We start from the raw sequence: 19,794 nt of genomic DNA on the forward strand, positions 1-19,794 counted from the left end.
GGGTCCATGGGGATTCGCTATTCCATTCTTTATACTTTGTGTATGTTTAAAATTGTCCATAATAAAGTTTTCAAAAGTCCTCAAGCAATTATAACTTTTTAAAAGAATAATGCCAGTCCAATAATTGAACCTGTTCTCCTTTTCCCCATACTGAAGATATTTTTTAAATCAGAAGGTACCTTCATTAATAAACTGGTTGGGAAAATGTTGGTAATTTTTTATGTGGACGTATTGGATCATATAACAGGTGATATATCTAATAACTGAACAGGGGAATTATTCAGAGTTTTGACACTGAAAACTGTGTATAATGCTATGTTGGTGAATAAAATAGCCATCAGGTTAATGTCTGGCTGAAGGCAAGGATGTTGGAAGTTTGGGAATCTCCAGCCTGGTTTCTCCTTTAATCCACTGAGAAATGGATTTGTGATCATGGTCCTCAGACTCAGACCAAACCCAGTACCAAAACCACACAGATACAAGAGTAGTCAGGAAATTGATTAAGCAAATACTTTGACCTCGTTCTGGTCAAATGCATGTAGAAATTGACCTCCAATTTACTTGGGCTCAAGTAAATGCTCAGAATGGGCCGACAATGTTCCGTATACTAACCCTTGGCTAGAGGCAGGGCCGGGGTCTGCCAGAACTCCTGAGTACCATTTCTCAGCCTGGCCCTGCCACTGACACCAGCCACTGCTGCAGGCAACGAGTTCCACGCAGGTGTGGACCAGCTCCACCCAGGTTAGTCTGACAGCACCTCAGCCCACGATGTGGACCTCTAGATTTTGTTCCAGGGCATCTCTGACACCAAGATCTGTGCTTGGCAGTCACACGTGGACAATCCAGAAATGTCTAGTAATTACTACTTTTGGGGCTCCCTTTGGATGGGATGTTGCAGGTAGACAGAAATAAGGACCCCACCACTGTGGTAAGTGCAGAGCCAGTAGCAACACAATTCAGGCTCTCACCTGGGGTGGATTGGGATGAGCTACACGTGGAAGGCAGGAGCTTTGGGTTACGTGTAGTTGTGCACCTAAACAATATAGAGGCAATGATGACGATAAGGAATGGGGAATTTATTGGCTTTTGTGAACTGCTTTGGAAGTCTTGAAAAAAGAAGAGGTTTAGGTTAGCCAACAATCAGCTCAAGCACACTGTGAACTTTAGAAGGTCTCTAAAGTTTTAAACTTAAAAGCTTTATGTCCTGCAGGTGTAGGGAATGTTGTCTCGAATATTAAGCCAATAGTTTAGTCATAAGGTGACAAAGTCAAAAGGAGACAGAATGCAAAACCTTGACAGGTCTCCTCTTTCAAAGTTAGGGCCCTTACAGGAAAAGTTTAAGATCTCAAGACCTGGGATAGGGCAGACAAGTCTGGGAATACTGAGTCAGGTAGATTGATTTTAATCCTCCACGAGAAAAGAACCAGCCTTCTTCCCGCTGCTAGAAGAGAACAGGCTTGGCTGGCCAGGAGACCCTGAAAAGACCTCAGCTGAATCTTGCCTTGCTAGGCGATGCTTGTCCTCCTCGACATGCTCTCTACCTCCACTCACTGGCCCCAGGATGACCAGAGCCAGGTTTGGGCTCAAGCAGGTGGGGAAATATATCCCTGCTCCAGTAGGAAAAAGCTTCCTGAAGGAGTTGAAGGTCTGGCTAACGCGTACACCAGGAACCCGGATATGCCAGTGGGAGTGGATCTGGAGGATGTTCCTCCAGACCAGGGTGGTGAGTGGATAGCAGAGAATTTAGTGACATAGGAGCACTCTTCCTTGATTTAAGCTGTCCTGGCAAGGACACTATCCACGGCAAAGATAGTTTCTTGAGGCTTGGACAAAATAATGGCCTACAATAAATAAAGTTCAGTTGCTGGAATTTTCCTGGCACAGTTCAGAGGAAGGAGTCAGAAAGCTCAGACAAGTGGAAATATTAGAGTAGACTTACTTTTTCCTTTTCCTTATTCATTTACAACAGATTGCAGACAGTGCTCTTTAGCAATTAATAGAGGCAAAATGTAATTTAAATTTCTACAAGCATTTATGTTTTTAAAAGTTTGGAGGAAACACACATAGATGCCACTTTACATAACTGAATTCCATCAAGCTCTTGACTTCTGTCTTCATTATTGAATGACCTGTACTGGCAAATACAGCATGGGATAAACCATGAACAGGATGAATTTTATCCTTGAACAGCTGTGAGTAACCAAAAAAAATGTTTTATTGTGGTAAAATATACATACATAAAATTTACCATTTTAGATATTTCTAAGTGTACCTTTCAGTAGCATTAAGCGCATTCACATTGTTGTGCAACCATCATCACCATCCATCTCCAGAACTTTTCATCTTCTCAAACTGAAACTCTGGTCCCAATAACCCCCCATTCCCCTTCCCTCTTCAGCCCCTGGTAGTCTCTATTCTACTTTCCGTCTTTATGAATTTATCTATTTCAGGTTCCTCATTAGTACGGTTTGTGGAACCATATGACATTTTTCCTTTTATATTTAGTTTATTTCACTTAGCATAGTTTTCAAGGTTCATCCGTGTTTTAGCATGTTTCAGAATTTCATTCCTTTAAAAAGATTAATAATATTCCGTTGCATGTCTATACCAACATTTTCGTTATCCACTCATCCGCTGATTGATATTTGAGCTGTTTCAACCTTCTGGCTTTTATGAATAATGCTTTTATGGACATTAGTAAACAAGTATCCATTTGAGTCCCTGCTTTCAGTTCTTTGGGGTACATTCCTAGAAGTGGAATTGCTGGACAGTAATGGTTATTCTGGTTAATTTTTCGAGGAATCATCAAACTCTTTTCCATAGTAGCTGCACCATCTTACATTTCCACCAGCAAAGCACAAGGTTTCCAATTTTCCCACATCCTCACCAACACCTGTTATTTTCCTTTAAAAAAAAATAGTGGCATCCTAATAGGTGTGAAAAACTGAGAAATTTTTCACTACTACTACTTAAATTCTTTTGGATCCCTTTCCTTCTGATACTGCAAATGCACACATGGTAGGCTACTTGCTATTATTGCATAGCTCACTGATGCTTTGTGTTCGTGTCTTTTCTCTCTGGGTTTCTATGTGGATACTTTCTTTTTCTATGTCTTTATGTTCACTGTTCTTTTCTTCTGCAATGTCTAATCTGCCATTATAGCCATCCAGTGTGTTTTTAATTTTGGATATTTTATTTTTATCTCTAGAAGCTTGAGTGGAGTCCTTTTTAAATCTTCCATCTCTCCTCTCACCATTTTTGTGTTCTTCCTTCATCCCTGAGTGTATGGAGCATATTTGTAATAGCTGTATTAACATTCTTGTCAGCTAATCCCATAGTCTCTGTCATTTCTGAGTCTGGGTCTTGTGACTGATTTTTCTCTTGGTTATCATTCATATTTTCCTGATTCTTCATATGTCTACTAATTTTATGTTGGATTCTGGATATTGCAAATTTTACGTTGTTGGGTGCTGGACTTTGTTGTATATCTTTGTACTGGACTTTTTCTGTTGGACTTTTAGTTGAAGCTTGTTTGATCCTTTTTGTTGTTGTTGTTGTCGCTGAGGAAGATTTGCCCTGAGCTAACATCTGTGCCAATCTTCCTCCATTTTGTACGTGGGTTGCTGCTGAAGCATGGCTGATAAGTGCTTTGGGTCTGCACCTGGGATCTGAACCCCTGAACCCAGGCCGCCATAGCAGAGCACACCAAACTTAACCACCACGCCACAGGGCCGGCCCCTAGTTTGATTTTTTTTTTTTTTTTGAGGAAGATTAGCCCTGAGCTAACTGCTGCCATTCCTCTTCTTTTTTCTGAGGAAGACTGGCCCTGAGCTAACATCCATGCCCATCTTCCTCCACTTTATACGTGGGACGCCTACCACAGCATGGCCTGACGAGTGGTGCCACGTCCACACCCGGGATCCGAACTGGCTAACCCCGGGCTGCCAAAGCAGAACGTGCAAACTTAACCGCTGTGCCACCGGGCTGGCCCGTTTGACCCTTTTGAGGTATGTTTTTAGGCTCTTCTCTTGTGGTCTAGAATAGCATTTATTTGAGAGATAATTGGCCCCACTTCAAAGTGTTGCCTTTCTAGGATTTCTGCTGGCTTTCATGTGTATTCAACATGAATACATACTCCTGCTGGAGGGAACTCAAATGATTCCCAGCCCTGTGTGGACTCCAGTTATTGTCCGTCTTACAGCTTTCACGTAACTGTTCTTTCCTCGGAAATTATTCTTGCCCAGATTTCTGGAAATTCACCCTATTCCTGAGTAGCTTAGTATCAAAGACTCAAGGGGATTCCCATAAAGATTTCTTGACCTCTTGTCGTGTAGCTCTCACCTCTCAGGTACTTTGCCCTGCAAATTATGGTTACCTTGGTCTTCTTGGACTATAATCGCTGTCTGCTTGACTCGGTGAGACTGCCACCCTCTGCATGGTCTCCCGCCCTGAGTCACAGGCTTACAGCCCCCTGCAAGCACAAAATCTGTGCAACGGCAGGTCCTGCCCATTTGTTTTCCTTTTCTCAAGGATCACAATCTTGTTTGACTCTTGTCCCAGTGTTTAAAAACAATTATTTCCCACATTTTGTTTATTTTCCTAGTTGCTTATGTTCAAAACGTAATTCCAGACCGGCTTACTCCCTCATAGCTGGAGGCAGAAGTTCTTGGAAAGTCGTTTTAATAACTCAGCTAAAGTGTCAGCTCAGGGACAGCATCCTGTTGAAACTACTGAGTCCATCTCAGTCTGTGGTTGACAACTGGGACCCATCCTCCAACTCTCAGGGCACCATCTTGAGATGCCTCTAGAAAACTTCCGGTTGTATCTATTCCCCCTGCCATGTTGTCCTTCAACAAACAGCAACTGTGACATCTCCAACGTGAAACTGGGGATGCAGATTACCTCCTAGTCACTGGCAGTCTGTAATTGGCTATTAAGCTTCAGATGCCAAACCCCAATGCAAATCTATTCATCAGAGCACAATTAATTAAACTTGACTTTCTCATTAGAAACCTACAGTTTCCCTAACCTTTCATGCAGGTCATGGATTCCATGTGATGAATGTCACCTGACAATTTGTCATATCAGTCATATCACTTTATTTTATCCCTCAGCACTTGATACTATTTAAAACAACATCTCTTGATTTTGCAGGATGACAAGTTTGAAGGACAAAACACTGGTCGTCCAATAATTAAAAGATATTGTGAAATAACAAAGGCAGTGACATATGTTTAGTAATTCATTTCTATTGCATCAGCTTTGAACCATTTCAAATCCTCACTCTCTTGGCCGTCCTTCTATAGGAATGATGCTCAAACTTCAGAACGCATTCTATCAACTGGCAAGCAGCATATATCCTGGGCTGCGCCCTTAGGTTCTGATTCTGTAAGTCTAGAAGGACTCCAAGTGATTCTGATGTCAGTGACCCAAGAGCACCTTTGGAGAGGCTCTGACCTCTGGTATTGTTCCTGCCTCTGCCAGTAACAAGACAGGCTCTGCCTCTGCCGTCCAAGGCCACAGAAAATTCCCAGGCAGGGGTGGGTTTGAGCTGAGCATCCAGGAGAAGCCCTGAGAGCAGAGATGTCACGGGCTAGCCACCATCAGAGTCTACCCTCTGCAAGCTTACTTAATAAAGGTCCCAAGCCCTGGGAATGACGTGCAAGGTCACAGTCAGTGACGGGAGTGAGCATCCTTGAAATACCTGAGGACAATGCTCTTCAGTTTGCCTTTAGAAAATGTTTAAATATTTAACTACCTTGCTGTCCTTCCTGCCTTCTTGGTGGAAGTCTCTAGGCCTCTCCTTTGTTCATCAATGCAAACAACAACAACAGTAACAATAACCCTTTATAGTTTCGGTAGTGGGATAAGAAAATCATAGAATTTCAGAACCAGAAGAAATCACTGAGATCGCCTCATTCAACCCCAGGGAGGTGGAGGGCAGATCCTGACTGTCAGTCCAGGGTTTTCGACCAGAACTTTACAAAATCATTTCATGGCTTCTAACTATTAATCTACGGTCTTATCTGCGCCCCTGCCTTAGAAGAAAACTCAGAATGCTCCCCAAAGACGAATAAATTATACGCAACCAACCTAAGCATGCTTGGATTCATAGGATGGTCTGTGGGCTGATAACTGCCTGGGGCTGGCTGTGCACAGGCCCTGGCTCACCAGGGGTGTAGACAGCGCATTCGACCGCCAGAGCAAATTGCCCTCCTCTATACTAAAATTATGGTCCTGAATAATCATGAGCTGAGATGAATAATAACAATGTCCAGAAAAGAACTGCTGACAATAAAAGCTTTCTTGCATTGAACTTGGTGCATATAATTTTGCCAGTAAACGAAAAAGTAAAAAATAAAAAGTAAGATATTACAGTAAAAATATGCAAAAGTAGTGAATGGGTATTTTTTTCATTCCATTAATGTTTTGTTTTGTTTTGCTGAGGAAGATTGTCCCTGAGCTAACATCTGTGCCAGTCTTCCTCCATTTTGTATGTGGGATGCTGCCACAGCATGGCTTGATGAATGGTATGTAGGTCCACACCCAGGATCTGAACCCATGAACTCTGGGCCACAAAAGTGGAGTGTGTGAACTTAACTAATACATCACTAAGCCAGCTCCCCATTAATGTATTTTTTTTTTAAAGATTTTATTTTTTTCCTTTTTCTCCCCAAAGGCCCCCAGTACATAGTTGTATATTCGTTGTTGTGGGTCCTTCTAGTTGTGGCGTGTGGGACGCTGCCTCAGTGTGGTTTGATGAGCAGTGCCATGTCCGCACCCAGGATTCGAACCAACGAAACCCTGGGCCGCCTGCAGCGGGGCACGCGAACTTAACCGCTTGGCCACGGGGCCAGCACCCCCATTAATGTATTTTTAAAGGGAAAAAAAACTTAGATCTACTTATTGGTCTGTCACAAAAATGAATATTACAATTACATAACAACAAGAATAGTAATTAAGATGAATAAACTTCAATTTTAAGGATATTACTCAAATCAGTAATATATTTCATGTATGGATTAAAATTTTCTCTTACCAAATAAAAATATTGCACCTCAGAGTTGCACTGTTTTAAATTTTAAACACAAATAAAAACTCCAGTAGTCATATAGACAATAGAATTGAAGTAAATAAAGTTCTGTGTCTTCATCTTTACATTCATTGTGCTATAATTGTTTATTTGGACTCTGCTGTGTAAACACAGAAATGCATGTATCCTGGGGTAGGAGGCACACACTGCACCTGAAGCAGGCTGGAATGATTTCCATCTGTTACAAACTTATTCTCCAAAGAACGCATGCAGACGAGCCAGTGGGGAGGTGGGAGGGGCAGGAGGCCACAGGAGGACAACTGTATAACTAGAATTCTCTTACCTTCCATGTAAAAATACAACTACTAAAGGGTAATTGATACAAATGTGTAAATATGAAGCTTACATACAAGTATTAATAAAATTCAACAGTATCTTCAGTAATTGTTTGGAACTTAGACCAACAAAAGACCGTTTGGGGGCAGTATTTTCTCACTGACATTGTTTAGAATTGCCAGAAGATGGTAATAATTAAAAGCAGACTACAGTTTAGGGCAACTACAAAGAACCTGCAGGCAATATCACACTTGATGGTGAAAGAATGAATACTTCTCCCTAAGATGGTGAACAAGGCAAAGACGCCCTCTCTCACCACTTCTCTTCAACACTGTACTGGAAGTTCTAACCACTGCAAAAAAAAAGCCATGAAAAAGAAAGGACAGGCACAGATATCGGACAGGAAAAAAAACAACTATCTTTCTTCATAGGTAACACCATTGTGTTAGAAAATCCTAAGGAATCTACACACATACACACATACACAAAGCTACTAGAACTAATATGTGAATTTTGCAAGGTCATAGGATACAAGGTCACTATATAAATTCAACTGTATTTCTATATACCAGCAATGAACATTTGGAAAATGAAATTAAAAATACAGTTCCATTTACAATGCCATCAAAAAACATGACATACTTTGGAGTAAATTTGACAAAGCATGTGTAAAACCTGTACACTGAAAACTAAAACATTGCTTAAAAAAATTAAATAGGACAAGTAAACAGAGACATATATCATGTTCATGGAGCTGACGATTCAATATTGCTAAGATAGCAATTCTCCCCCAAATTGATTAACAGATTGAACACAATCACAATTAAAATTCCAGCAGATTTTTTTTAAACTTGACAAGCTGATTCTAAACTTTTTATGGAAATGAAAATGACTTAGAACAACCAAAGCAATTTGAAGACTTTCTATATAACTATAGTAATCAAGACAGTGTGATAATGGCAAAAGGATAGATATGTAGATCAATGGAACAGAGATAGTCCAGAAATAAACCCATAAATATATGGTCAAGTGATTTTTCAACAAAGGCGACAAGGCATTTCAATGGGAAAAAACAATGCCTCAACAAATGGTGCTGGAACAATTAGATATCCATTTCAAAAAATGTAAGTATTGACGCTTACCTGGCTATACTCAATAATTCACTCAAAATATATAATAGACAACATATAAAAGTGAAAACTATAAAACTCCTAGAAGAAAACCTAAGAGAAAATTTTTGCAACTTTGGTGAAGGTAAATATTTCTCAGCTGGGACACAAAAACCATAAACCATTAAAGATATAATTGGCGAACTGGGCTTTTATGAAACTATGTAAATTACATAATTATTAAATTAATACTTTGCTCATCAAAAAAACACTTGGGGGGGGGGGCTGGCCCTGTGGCCGAGTGGTTAAGTTCGCGTGCTCCGCTGCAGGCGGCCCAGTGTTTCGTTGGTTCGAATGCTGGGCGTGGACATGGCACTGCTCATCAAGCCATGCTGAGGCAGCGTCCCACATGCCACAACTAAAAGGACCCACAACAAAGAATATACCACTATGTACTGGGGGGCTTTGGGGAGAAAAAGGAAAAAATAAAATCTTTAAAAAAAAAAAACACTTAGGAAAATGAAAGTGAAACCACAGAATAGGAGAAGATACTTGGAATAGATATATCTGACAAAACTCTTGCATATAGAATATATAAAGAACTAATACAATTCAACCATGAAGACAGAAACCAATAAAATACAGGGAAAATATTCGAACAGACACTTTACAAAAGAAGATTATGAAGGACCAAGAAGCACACGGAAAGACCTCGACATCATTAGCCATTAGGAAAATGCAAATTAAAACCAAAACGAGATACCACTTCAAGCCCACTAGAATGACCAAAATGGAGGAGACAGACAACGCCAAGTGCCAGGGAGGGTGCGGACGCCTGGAACTTGGGTACACTGCCAGCGGGAGTGTCAAACGTCACGCTATTTGGAAAATATTTTGGCAAATATACTTTGGAAAATATATATGAAACTAGAAATAACCTGAATGTCCACCAACAGGGGAATGGATAAACAAATTGTGGTATATCTATATAACGGAATAAAACTCAGTGATAAAAAGGAAGGGTACTGATACATGCAACAACACAGACGACTCACAAAAAGCACTATGAGAAACGCAAGAAGCCTGACGCACTCCATTTATATGACATTCTAGAAAATGCAAGCTTTTCTATAGTAACAGAAGGCATCTCAGTGGTTGCCTGGGGGTGGGAAGAAGGAGAGATGAACTGAACAGGATATAAGGAAACTTTTGGGGGTCAAGGAAATATTCCATATCTGGATTGAGGTGGTGTTTACATGGGTGTACACACTTTCCAAAACCCATCAAACTGTACATTTAAAATGGAAGCATTTTGTTGCACATAAATTATACCATAAAATTCATTTAAAAAGCAACAACAGCAACAAAAAACAAGTTCCTTAACGCTCAACTAGCTGCCCATTGTCACCCAGGGCGTAGGGTTGTAAAGGGGCCTCCACTACGTGAGGACCCTCCAGGCAGATATGTACTTGGCTCCCAGGCCCTCATGGGGGCTCACCGTGCTGGGGAGAACTAGCCCACGTGAACCAGGGCGGACCAGAGGCAGGCGGGAGGGCCTGCTCTGCGCTCCCCCACCCTCGATCCCACTTAGCTTTCCGTGGGGAATGAAGGGCACCCCCTCCCATAGAGAGCTCAGCTGGCCTCAGCAGGAGGCTGCCAGGCTTCCAAAGGAGTAAACCAGAAGGTGGAGAAGGGTGCAAAGACAGGAGACACCCGTCCTGCTTTAGAACCCACTCAGCAACAAGGACCATCATTTTCTGATGACTCACTCCGTGCCATCACTATGGTGAGTTTCCACGTGTTACCTTGTTCAATTCTTAACATGACCCTCATGCAACTCCTTCTGTGATGCCAGTTTAGAGAGGAAAAAGCAAAAGTGGCAGAGAGGCTAAGAAAGCGCTGCAGACCTTCAGAGCCAGTACACGGCAGAGCTGAACCCCCACTGCCTTTGGGGAACCAGCTCTGCTCCTGAGGGCTCCTGTGCCCTTCCCCTCCCACCCTTCCCGGAGCCTAGCGTACACAGTGGGGGCAGGCTCAGGGGCCGGTGTTCCAAACAAGCAGAACCAGGCCCGGAGCACCGAGTCCTGTTCTCTACTCTGCTCCAGTGGCATCAAGGCTGCCCAAAGTTCAGAATCCTATTAAATCATCTTCTCTATAATTCAAATACAGAAGTACTTTTAAGAGACACACAGCATCCCAGCTATTCCCATGTGCTATAAATATGCAATTTATGGGGAAAATGGGAACTCTGTGTTACATTCAAATTGAGAACTATTTGAAGAAAGGGGGAAAAAAACCCATCGTATTGAGTCATGGGGAAAAATAACTTCAGTATATCATACTAGTAAACAGGGATGTAAAAATAGCTTCTGTTTGGAAGTGCAAATTAAATGTTAATGTGGCCTTGAGGTTATTTCAAATATGTTTCATTTTTCATTTTCGCAATCTGATGAGTTCTCCCCATATTAAACCAAGGCCAAATAATTTTAGATGCCAATTTGAAAAACCTTCAGATCAAGGTGCTCAACTCCCTTCGAAAAGAACATCAGGCAACCGTTCTCTGAAAACAGACGATCCTGGCAAATCAGTCATGAGTCAGCAAAGAATGAGAGCCTCGAGGCAGGGGCCACAGCCAGTTTTTGTTCAGCTTGCCCAGAGCACGAAGCTCGGTTCGGGGTGGACACATCATTTTTCTTTGCCCGACTCTCTTTCTTCCAGGAGGCAGCGGTCCTCTTCATTGGGAAAACTGCCTTCCCTCACTGCAGCCTCGTGGTCAAGGGAGAGCGCCAAACCAGGCATCCTGACCACACGAGTGAGAGAATTGGCCAATCCGAGTTTCCTCGAGGCCCTTCCCCAGATGTTTCGAATTTGAATGAAGGAAAGGGAGCACCCTGGGGCCACGTGGGCCCAGTAGCTGCTGGCGGCTGCAGTCCAGCTGAGTGGGGACAATCGGTCCTTAGACCTTTACCTCTTGGAGTCGATTCCTCCTCCAGCCACCAACTCCGCACCTCCCAGGCATTTGGCGCCTCCCGGGGTTCGGTTCCATGAGGGAAGGCGCTGTTTCAGGGGCCTGTGGTCCACTTTCATTCTCAAATCCAAGCTGAAGTCACAAAACCATTTATAAACAGCCATAGTTTCCAGCTCCTACTCCATCTCAGGAACCCTGCGAGGTGTCTCGTGCGATGCGTCTCGTTTACCCCACACAACAAGCCTACGGAGGGAGGTACTGTTATCCCCATTCTACAGACAAGAAGCAAAACCGACGACACTGCAGGCTCTGAAATCTTCAGTAATTCGCCCACAACGACACCATCACTGAGCCTCTTCCCACCCCTCTGAGGGCAACAACACTGCTTGGTCTTCAGCTGGACTGCTTCCGAACCCTTCTCACGTAGGCGTGACCTACAGAAGCAAATCCAAACGAAAAGCCTGATGCGAATGTTCCCATGTTTTTAAAAAATGGAGCTAGGAAGTGGGAAGCGGAGCCCAGTATCTGGCGCCTGCCCAGCAAGCCCATCAAACTAAACATTTCATCCACACAAGATACTGACTCTGCCCACCAAGACCTGGGAGGGCGCCTGAAGGTAGAATTAGGGAGGAGCCTCAGACTGCTACAGTATGTGCCTTTTGAAGAATATATTTTCTATTGTGGTAAAACATACATCAAATTTACCATTTTAACCCTTTTTAAGTGTGCAGTTCACTGTACATTAAGTGCGTTCACATCATTGTACAACCATCACCACCATCCATCTCCAGAACGTGTTTCTCCTCTCCAGCTGAAACTCTGTCCCCATTAAACACTAACTCCCCATTCCCCCCTCCCCTCAGCCCCTGGCACCCACCTTTCTACTCCCTGTCTTTATGAATCTGACTACTCTAAGCACCTCATCTAAGACGCATAGTATACGGTTTGAATTTTCAACCCCTCCAAGTATTTACTGAGACTTCCTATTTTATTTACCCAGCACTCTGCTGGGTTTTACGGGGAAAATATATAAAATATGAGATCAGATTCCTGCCACTGAGATCATTATAGCTGAGCTGTGAAGGCAAGGCCGGCTTTCAGGAAACGAGGCGTACAGGCACGGTACTAACTCGGAGGCCAGGGAAATTTAGATGAGAGAGAGATCCTTGTAAGCTGCTATAGTCTAAGAAGTCTTCATAAGAGTGGTGACTTGAGGAAGGAGAGGAAGGTCTGGCTGGGAAGAGAGGAAGATTTCGGATTAACTACATCATTCACAAATCCAGGCAGCGGGATCGTCCCAAGCAGACCGAGCCAAAGACACTGGGCCAGCCATTCTGACCTGGTTTCTCTGAGGCAGGATGATCAATCCTCGAGCTGTGGATCAGAAGCCTGCTTGTCTTCCAAGCCACACAGGGAATGCTTTCCTTTCCTCCTATCACAAAATAGACACAAAAGGAAATCAAAGGCTTGTTGCTGTTGTTACTCTTTATAATTATCTCAGAGAACAGCCAAACCAGCTCTTTTGTGCCAGTTTGTCTTTCTCCTTTGGCAAAAGGAGTTAGTAAGAACCTCTGAAACTTGTGTGGAATGTCTGACCACCAAGGTCAGGTCACATCAACCCTGACCACAGCTGGGGACACGGACCCCCGGAGCTGTGGAGACAGAATCCTGCAGCTGCTCACTCAAACCAGTCACGCGAGTCCTTTAAACACGCCGCATGGACGCCACCCCCGACCCCCACCCCAGCACTTTGAGCAAGCGGGCAATGGAGCAGCACCCTGATGGGGCTGTCCATGAGGGTCGCCTACCACTTCCACATCCCCTCCTGCATAAGCCTCTCGGCTAAGGACCCTGGCGGGTGAGTAAGGACAGGAAGGCCCGCCCGGCTGTCACTTTTCTGGTTTTTTTTCTCCCTCTCTTTCTTCCCTTTAAGATGCAGCAGTAAAAAAAAAGAAGTCCTTGCTTTTAGACACAAACACTCCTTAGTGTGGTTGATGGGTTTGATTCTGACCGTCCATTCAACCGTATGTTTGTTAACAGAAATTGCAAACGTGGGGCTAGTGAAGCAGCCAGAAAGTGCACCATGGGCCTTTACAAGGCATTTTATAACCACAGGAGATGGAAATGTGAAATGGCAGCAATGGGCCCTGCCTGGATAACCCACAAGCCTGCCACAGTCGACTAACGGGCACGTGGTGGTTTATGATGAACGGATGCACACAAACCACAAGAGAACACAGGATGGGGACCGATGGCTCTGAAAAGGGGTGCAATGCTGAGGTAAATCCTTGTACTATTTCTTCCCAATAGTACTTAGAAATGGGAAGCAATGTCCAATGCCTCTCTGAGAATTCCCATAGGAAGAGAGCCACTTCTTTCTGTGTTTCCCTCTCATATTGGTGACCTGGAAAGGTCACCCGGGGAGCGCTACTCTCTAGGGTTGAGTTACATGGGATGTTGCCCTGTGAGCAGCGGCTCAGCCTCCTCACGCACACCAAGGCCAGAAAAAGACAGGAGGGAGACAGGGGAACCACACACCACGTTGGAGTTACTTATTCCAATTCCGTCCCCCATCTGCTCTCTGGTTTATTGCTTTCTGCTATATATTGAACAGGTTGAATCTTAAAAAACCTCGGCTCTGGTCCACAGTGATGCAGCTGTCCAACTAGTCTACCTGTCTCTAGTCTGTTTTACTCAAACACGTCCCCCATTCCTCCCCAAAGTGGTATACTTAATATATAAATCTCACTATATATAATTCTCTTGCTTAAAACTACCTCCAGGGTAAACTCCAAGCTTAGGTCACTATGTTTCAAGCCAAAAATGACTTGTACTTATATATAATCACAGTGAAAATGTCAAGTTTCAAAGATAAGTTTAGAAAATTTCATAAGCCCCCAAGCCAAAAGCCAACCAATGTAATAGAGTCTATGGTAACATTTTTCTAACATTAAAGGACAGAAAATGACAAAGTTAAAAAAATGAAGAAGTTGGTCTGAAAAATGCCTAGAGGTGAGGGCTGAAAAGAGTTCACCATGTGGGAATAACCTTTGTCGTAATTACAAATATAAAATAAAGACATTATTTGAAAGCCACACAATTATTTACAGTTAAAAAAGAAAAGAAAGCCTTTTCACTTGGGCATGCATTTCTTTCACACTCTCCCTGCTCCCCCAGTCTTGCTTCCATGATCACCTCTCAAACTGCCTGCATCCCAGTTCTTGTCATAGTCACAGCATTTGGGGAAACCCAAGCTAAGAAAGTGGGTACCAGAGTGGCCCTAGAAAGGAGAAGCCTAGAAACTCTAACCTCCAAGCCTCAGGACAGGATTCTGGAACTGGAGTACGTGCCCATCAGATGGTAACAAGGACCCCATTTCTAGTGGTAAGCGGAGTGATGATAACCCTAGGTGTGCTCTGACAACAGGATTAAGATTTCCACCTGTGATGGATTAAGATGAGGAACAGCTGAAAGGGAAAATGGTGGTTTATTCAGGAGTTTTGGCTGATCCTAATAAATATACACATCCAGAAGTAGCTAGCCTGACAGACCATTAGAAGAGCCTATTAAAGTTTCAGCTCAGGTGCCTTTTGGGGACTAATATTCTATAGGGATGGGATGGTGTCCTCCAGGGTAGATTGTGTGCATTAAATCATTGATTTTTGGGTCTGTGTCCCCAGTAGCCAGCATACATGGGTCCTCAACACTGTCTAAGTTTTCAAGCACCACAGAACCTGGATCCATACCGTGTCTGTTAACGTGGGTATTAAAAGTAGCCAGATCACGCCCTTCTCCCCCTAATCCTCAGCTCCTCAAACTACCTTCCCACTTTTCTCTAGGTCACTAAGCTGCAGGCAGCTGCAAACCACTGCTCTCACCCCCCAGAAGAGTACTTCCGAGGCTCTGATGAAGCCCACACAGCAAAAACCCTTCTCCAGCCCGGCTTCCTGCCCCCACTCCCCATTCCTGCAACTCTGTTCCCCAAGTTCCACGTCTGATTTTTTTTTTTTGGCAAACTTTTCTTCCTCCCTCCCTTTCTCTCTTTCCCCTTTTCCTCCCTCCTTCTCTCCTCCCTTTCTGCCTCCTTTCCTTCAGGCACTGCCAAAGATGCACATAATTAAGAAAAACTCATTAATCCAGGGAATCAGGGCAAAAGGAAAACACAGGTAGGAAAATAAAAGATTAGCGCACAGAGAAGGTGACTGTGTGGAACTGGTAGGTAAGTATTATGAGTTGAATTGTGTGTCCCCCGCAAAAGAGATAGGTTGAATTCTCAACCCCAGGTACTTGTGAATGTGACCTCATTTGGAAATAGGGTTTTTGCAGAGGTAACCAAGTTAAGATGAGGTCATTAGAATGGGGCTTAATCCAATATGACTAGTGGCTTTTTATGAAGAGGGAAGTCCGGATACAGACGCACAAGGAGAACACGTGACAACAGAGGCAGAGACTGGAGTAATGTGGCTGCAAACCAAGGGCTGCCGGCCGCCACGGGAACCTAGCAAGAGGCAAGGAAGGATTCCCTGCTACAGGTTTCGGAGGGAGCATGACCCTGCTGACACCTTCATTTTGGGCTTCTAACCTCCAGAACTGTGAGAAAATAAATTTCTGTTGTTTTAAGCCACTCAGTCTTTAGTATTTGTTACAGCCGCCCTGGGAAACTAAAAGAGCAGGCATCCCATATTTGACTCTTATCCTTCCTAGCGGCTAAAGCAGGGAAACCATCAGTTACATGATCCACAGTGCCCACAGGATTAAAGGGTCCCATTTGCTTCTGGGATGCAGAGCTTTTCATGGCATGAGGGATCAGAGAATGGTCTTCTCTCTGGGTCCTGCAGAAAAAACACCGTGAGATGCAATGATGACTGTAGTTGATGGCAACGTGACACTGGTCCTGATAATGAATTTTATGCAGCTATTTCTACAAGGTGCCTCACCGAAGGCAGATGGTATGACCCCAACAGAAAGTTCATCAGAAGCACACAGAGGAAACCAGAGGTGAAAGAGGGGACATTACTACCAACCTTACAGAAACAAAAAGGAATACTACGCACAACTGTATACCAAAACATTAGTAACTTGGATGAAATGGTCAAATTCCTAGAAAGATACAAACTACAAAAACTAACTCAAGAAGGAACAGACAATTTGAACAGATCTATACAAAACAAAGAGGTTGAATTAACAATCTAAAAAAGTACCCATAATGAACAATCCAGGCCCAGATGGCTTCTCTGTTGAATTTCACCAAACACTTAAAGAAGAATGAATGCCAATTCTTCACAAACTTTTCCAAAAAATAGAAGAGAAAGGAACACTTCTCAAGTCATTTTATGAGGCCAATATTACACTGACAGAAAAACTAGACAAAACATCACAAGAAAAGAAAACTACAGACCAAAAGCACACACAGGAGTACCAAAAAAGTGTGTTCCTGGTACACAGCTCTATCATTTCATGTTTTTGAGGCAATCTCCATAAATAGTTTTCTCAAGCTGTGTTTTTGATCATTAGATAGTAGATTTCAAGGCTATAATCTTAATCAAGAATCTGGAAATTAAATATTCTGCATTATCAATGAAACGCAGCTCCTTATGCTTAGCCAACTTCTAGGAAAGGGGATGGAAATGAGGTCCCTTTATGAAAATTAAGTGTCATTTATTTACTGTTAAATGCATGACGAAAGTTAGGGGAACTGCCACTACCAAAATAAGAACTGAAGAGGTTTTTTCTTGCTAAAATTTGAACAAAGAATGTGGGGCAAAGAAGAAGAGTTATTAGATGTTTGCAATATATTTTATAATTTGACTTAAAGTTTAATTTAGAACTACAAGAAAGAGATTTCAGACTATAAGAAAGTATAAGGATGGAATCAAACACAGAAAAAACAGGCTCCTTTTCTCTGGACTTCAAAAATAAATCCAAAACACATCTAGCTAGGATAATAAACATAATTCCAGGAGTCCAAATCCTACCCCTTTTTAGGTCTTATTTAGGTTATTTAGGTTAAATGCTACCACTTTCTAGAAGATAAAAACAACAACAAACAAACACATAGATACAGAAATTAGGGGAAGGGGAGGGGGGGGGGGGGAAGGGGTGACAGGGCACACGTGTGTGGTGACTGATGGTAATCAGTCTTTGGGTGGTGAACACGATGTAGTCTACACAGAAATCGAAATGTAATGATGTATACTTGAAATTTATATAGTTATAAACCAATGTTACCTCAATAAAAAAAATGCCACCACTCTCAGTAGGATGTAGCTGTTCTCAATTCAGCGTGGCACGTGAATGTTTCCTCTTACATTATTTTTCACTTTCTTCCTGGAGTTGCATTTGTCTTGCTGTCTTACTGGAGTATAACCTTCTTGAGGGCGGGAATGGTCTCTTGAATCTCCAGACTCTTACTCAGGTTTAGGATAGGGTTTTGCCCATAACCAGCACTTACTAAAAATTGTTCTATAAACTAATGAAAATAGCATGGACCTCATTAAACAGTCTAGTGGTCAAGATCCCACGCTCTCACCTCATGACCGGGGTTCATTTCCCGGTCAGGGAACTACACCACCCGTCTGTCAGTGGTCATACTGTGGTGGCTGCATGTTGCTGTGATGCTGAAAGCTATGCCACCAGTATTCCAAATAGCAGCAGGGTCACCCATGGTGGACAGGTCTCAGTGGAGCTGACAGACTAGGAAGAAGGACCTGGCCACTCAATTCTGAAAAAATTGGCCATGAAAACCCTTTGAAAAGCAGTGGAGGAGCATTGTCTGATAGAGCGCTGGAAGGTGAGAGGATGGCGCAGAGAAACTGGGGAGCGTTCTGCTCTGCTGGACAGCGAGTCCCTAGGAGCCGGAATCTACTCCATGGCACTAGCAAGAACAACATTACATGGTGAGTTTAAAGCCAGATGGATTTTTAAGTTACTCAAAGTCATAAAGCCTCTTGTTAAAAGGACTGCTACATACAATAAACTTTAAAAATCTGTTATGAATTAAACCATGAATAAAAGGTGGCTTTACCCTGATTTATTTCCACTAGTTACTTTTCTTTTAATGAAATGACCACAGCTGGTAAGTGTCCTTTTTGGAGAGAAGAAAAGTAGTAACCTAATATTTAAGCTTCACATTGCAAAATGATCCCTTTGAAGACACCAGACCAGTTTTTTCTTCTGAAACCATTCTTGGAACGGTAAGGAGAAATTCCATTAATGGACTTTGAAATTCTAGTTTATAGAAAGAATGAGGTAAAAAAAAAAAATTACTTGAACCAAAGCATGTAAGGTGGATTATATTAATGTAACCAGTTATTCCCTGTCCTCCTTTTAAAAGGATTGTACAATCTCTGTCCATTATTAGGGGACTTGCAAGGCTTCCTTACGAGAGGAGTATGCTTTCTGACCCCATTGACAGCATGTTTTGTCATGTGACTGGCTTTGGCCAATAGAATGCCAGCTGCTTTAAGAGCAGCATGTGCCAGGGGCATACAAGGGCTGGTTGTTACATTTCCAGAAACTTGGCAAGCCACTCGTTAAACTGTTAGTAGCTTGAATTAGGCCACAGTGGGAGTATTTACATCATGGAAATAGCCAACACTGCAAATGAGGACTCCCCCTCCCTCAAAGCTGGGTCCAGGACACCGGGAGCAGGTCCCAAAAAAGTTGATCTTTGAACCTGGAGCCTGGAATCAAGGGCACTGGTGGAGCAGAGCCAAAGCTGCCTGCAGCAGACAGAATTTGCTTGAGAAATGAATCTTTGTTACCGTGAATCACTGAGTTGTCGGCGTGGTTACCTCAGCGCGATCTATCAAAAGCTGGCTGATAACCAGGCCAGCGTCACTGAGTTTTAGTGAACACCAATGAGCCCCATCTTCATCTGTGCAGGCCTTGATTGGCGGATTTCTTGTAATAACTCGTGCCATCACACCTTGAACCTGGAAGGATGCAAACTGCACTCAGAGACTCCAGACGGGGAATCCAGGTCTTGGAAGGTTAATGGAAAGGTACGAAACAAAGATTACATTTTTAAAATCAGTCCACTACTGCATCCTTTTTAAACCTGGGCAAACACAAGTCTGTCACTCGTGGGCCCGGAGGGTTCAGGAGTGACTCCCCAGTCCGCTCAACCACCGGCCCCGCGTTACGGTCCCTCCTCCCCCGCTTCCCCGACGCGCGAATTGGGCGCTGTGTCTTTAAGGGGGCCGCGCGGTTTCCGCCCCGGACAAGATGTCTGCGGGGTCCCGACTCGCGGCGCCGCCGCCCCGCCGCGCCCCGGGGCCGGGTGAGTGCGGGCGCGCCCGGGGGGCCCCGGAAGCGGGCGGGGCGGCGGCGGGGGGGCGCGGGGGCGG

The 19,794-nt window shown here is 43.5% G+C and overlaps 2 long non-coding RNA genes across 4 annotated transcripts in view; one reads left to right on the forward strand and one right to left on the reverse strand.

Moving 5' to 3' along the window:
• Positions 1-12,345: 12,345 nt before the first annotated feature.
• Positions 12,346-19,794, reverse strand: part of LOC124241548 (uncharacterized) — a 10,752-nt gene continuing 3,303 nt past the window's right edge. The window contains exons 2-4 of one of the 2 annotated variants that reach the window (XR_006889245.1): positions 19,210-19,380; positions 12,786-12,878; positions 12,346-12,680 (exon numbers count right to left, since the gene is read on the reverse strand). This is a non-coding gene — a long non-coding RNA (uncharacterized LOC124241548). Of the gene's footprint in view, positions 12,879-19,209; positions 19,381-19,794 lie in introns of both variants that reach the window. The other variant, XR_006889244.1, reaches the window with a different exon arrangement.
• Positions 19,647-19,794, forward strand: part of LOC124241547 (uncharacterized) — a 10,486-nt gene continuing 10,338 nt past the window's right edge. Inside the window, exon 1 of one of the 2 annotated variants that reach the window (XR_006889242.1) lies at positions 19,647-19,727. This is a non-coding gene — a long non-coding RNA (uncharacterized LOC124241547). The remainder of the gene's footprint in view (positions 19,728-19,794) is intronic. The other variant, XR_006889243.1, reaches the window with a different exon arrangement.

Source organism: Equus quagga, chromosome 7 (assembly GCF_021613505.1).
Source record: "Equus quagga isolate Etosha38 chromosome 7, UCLA_HA_Equagga_1.0, whole genome shotgun sequence".
NCBI classification, from domain to species: Eukaryota; Metazoa; Chordata; class Mammalia; order Perissodactyla; family Equidae; genus Equus; species Equus quagga.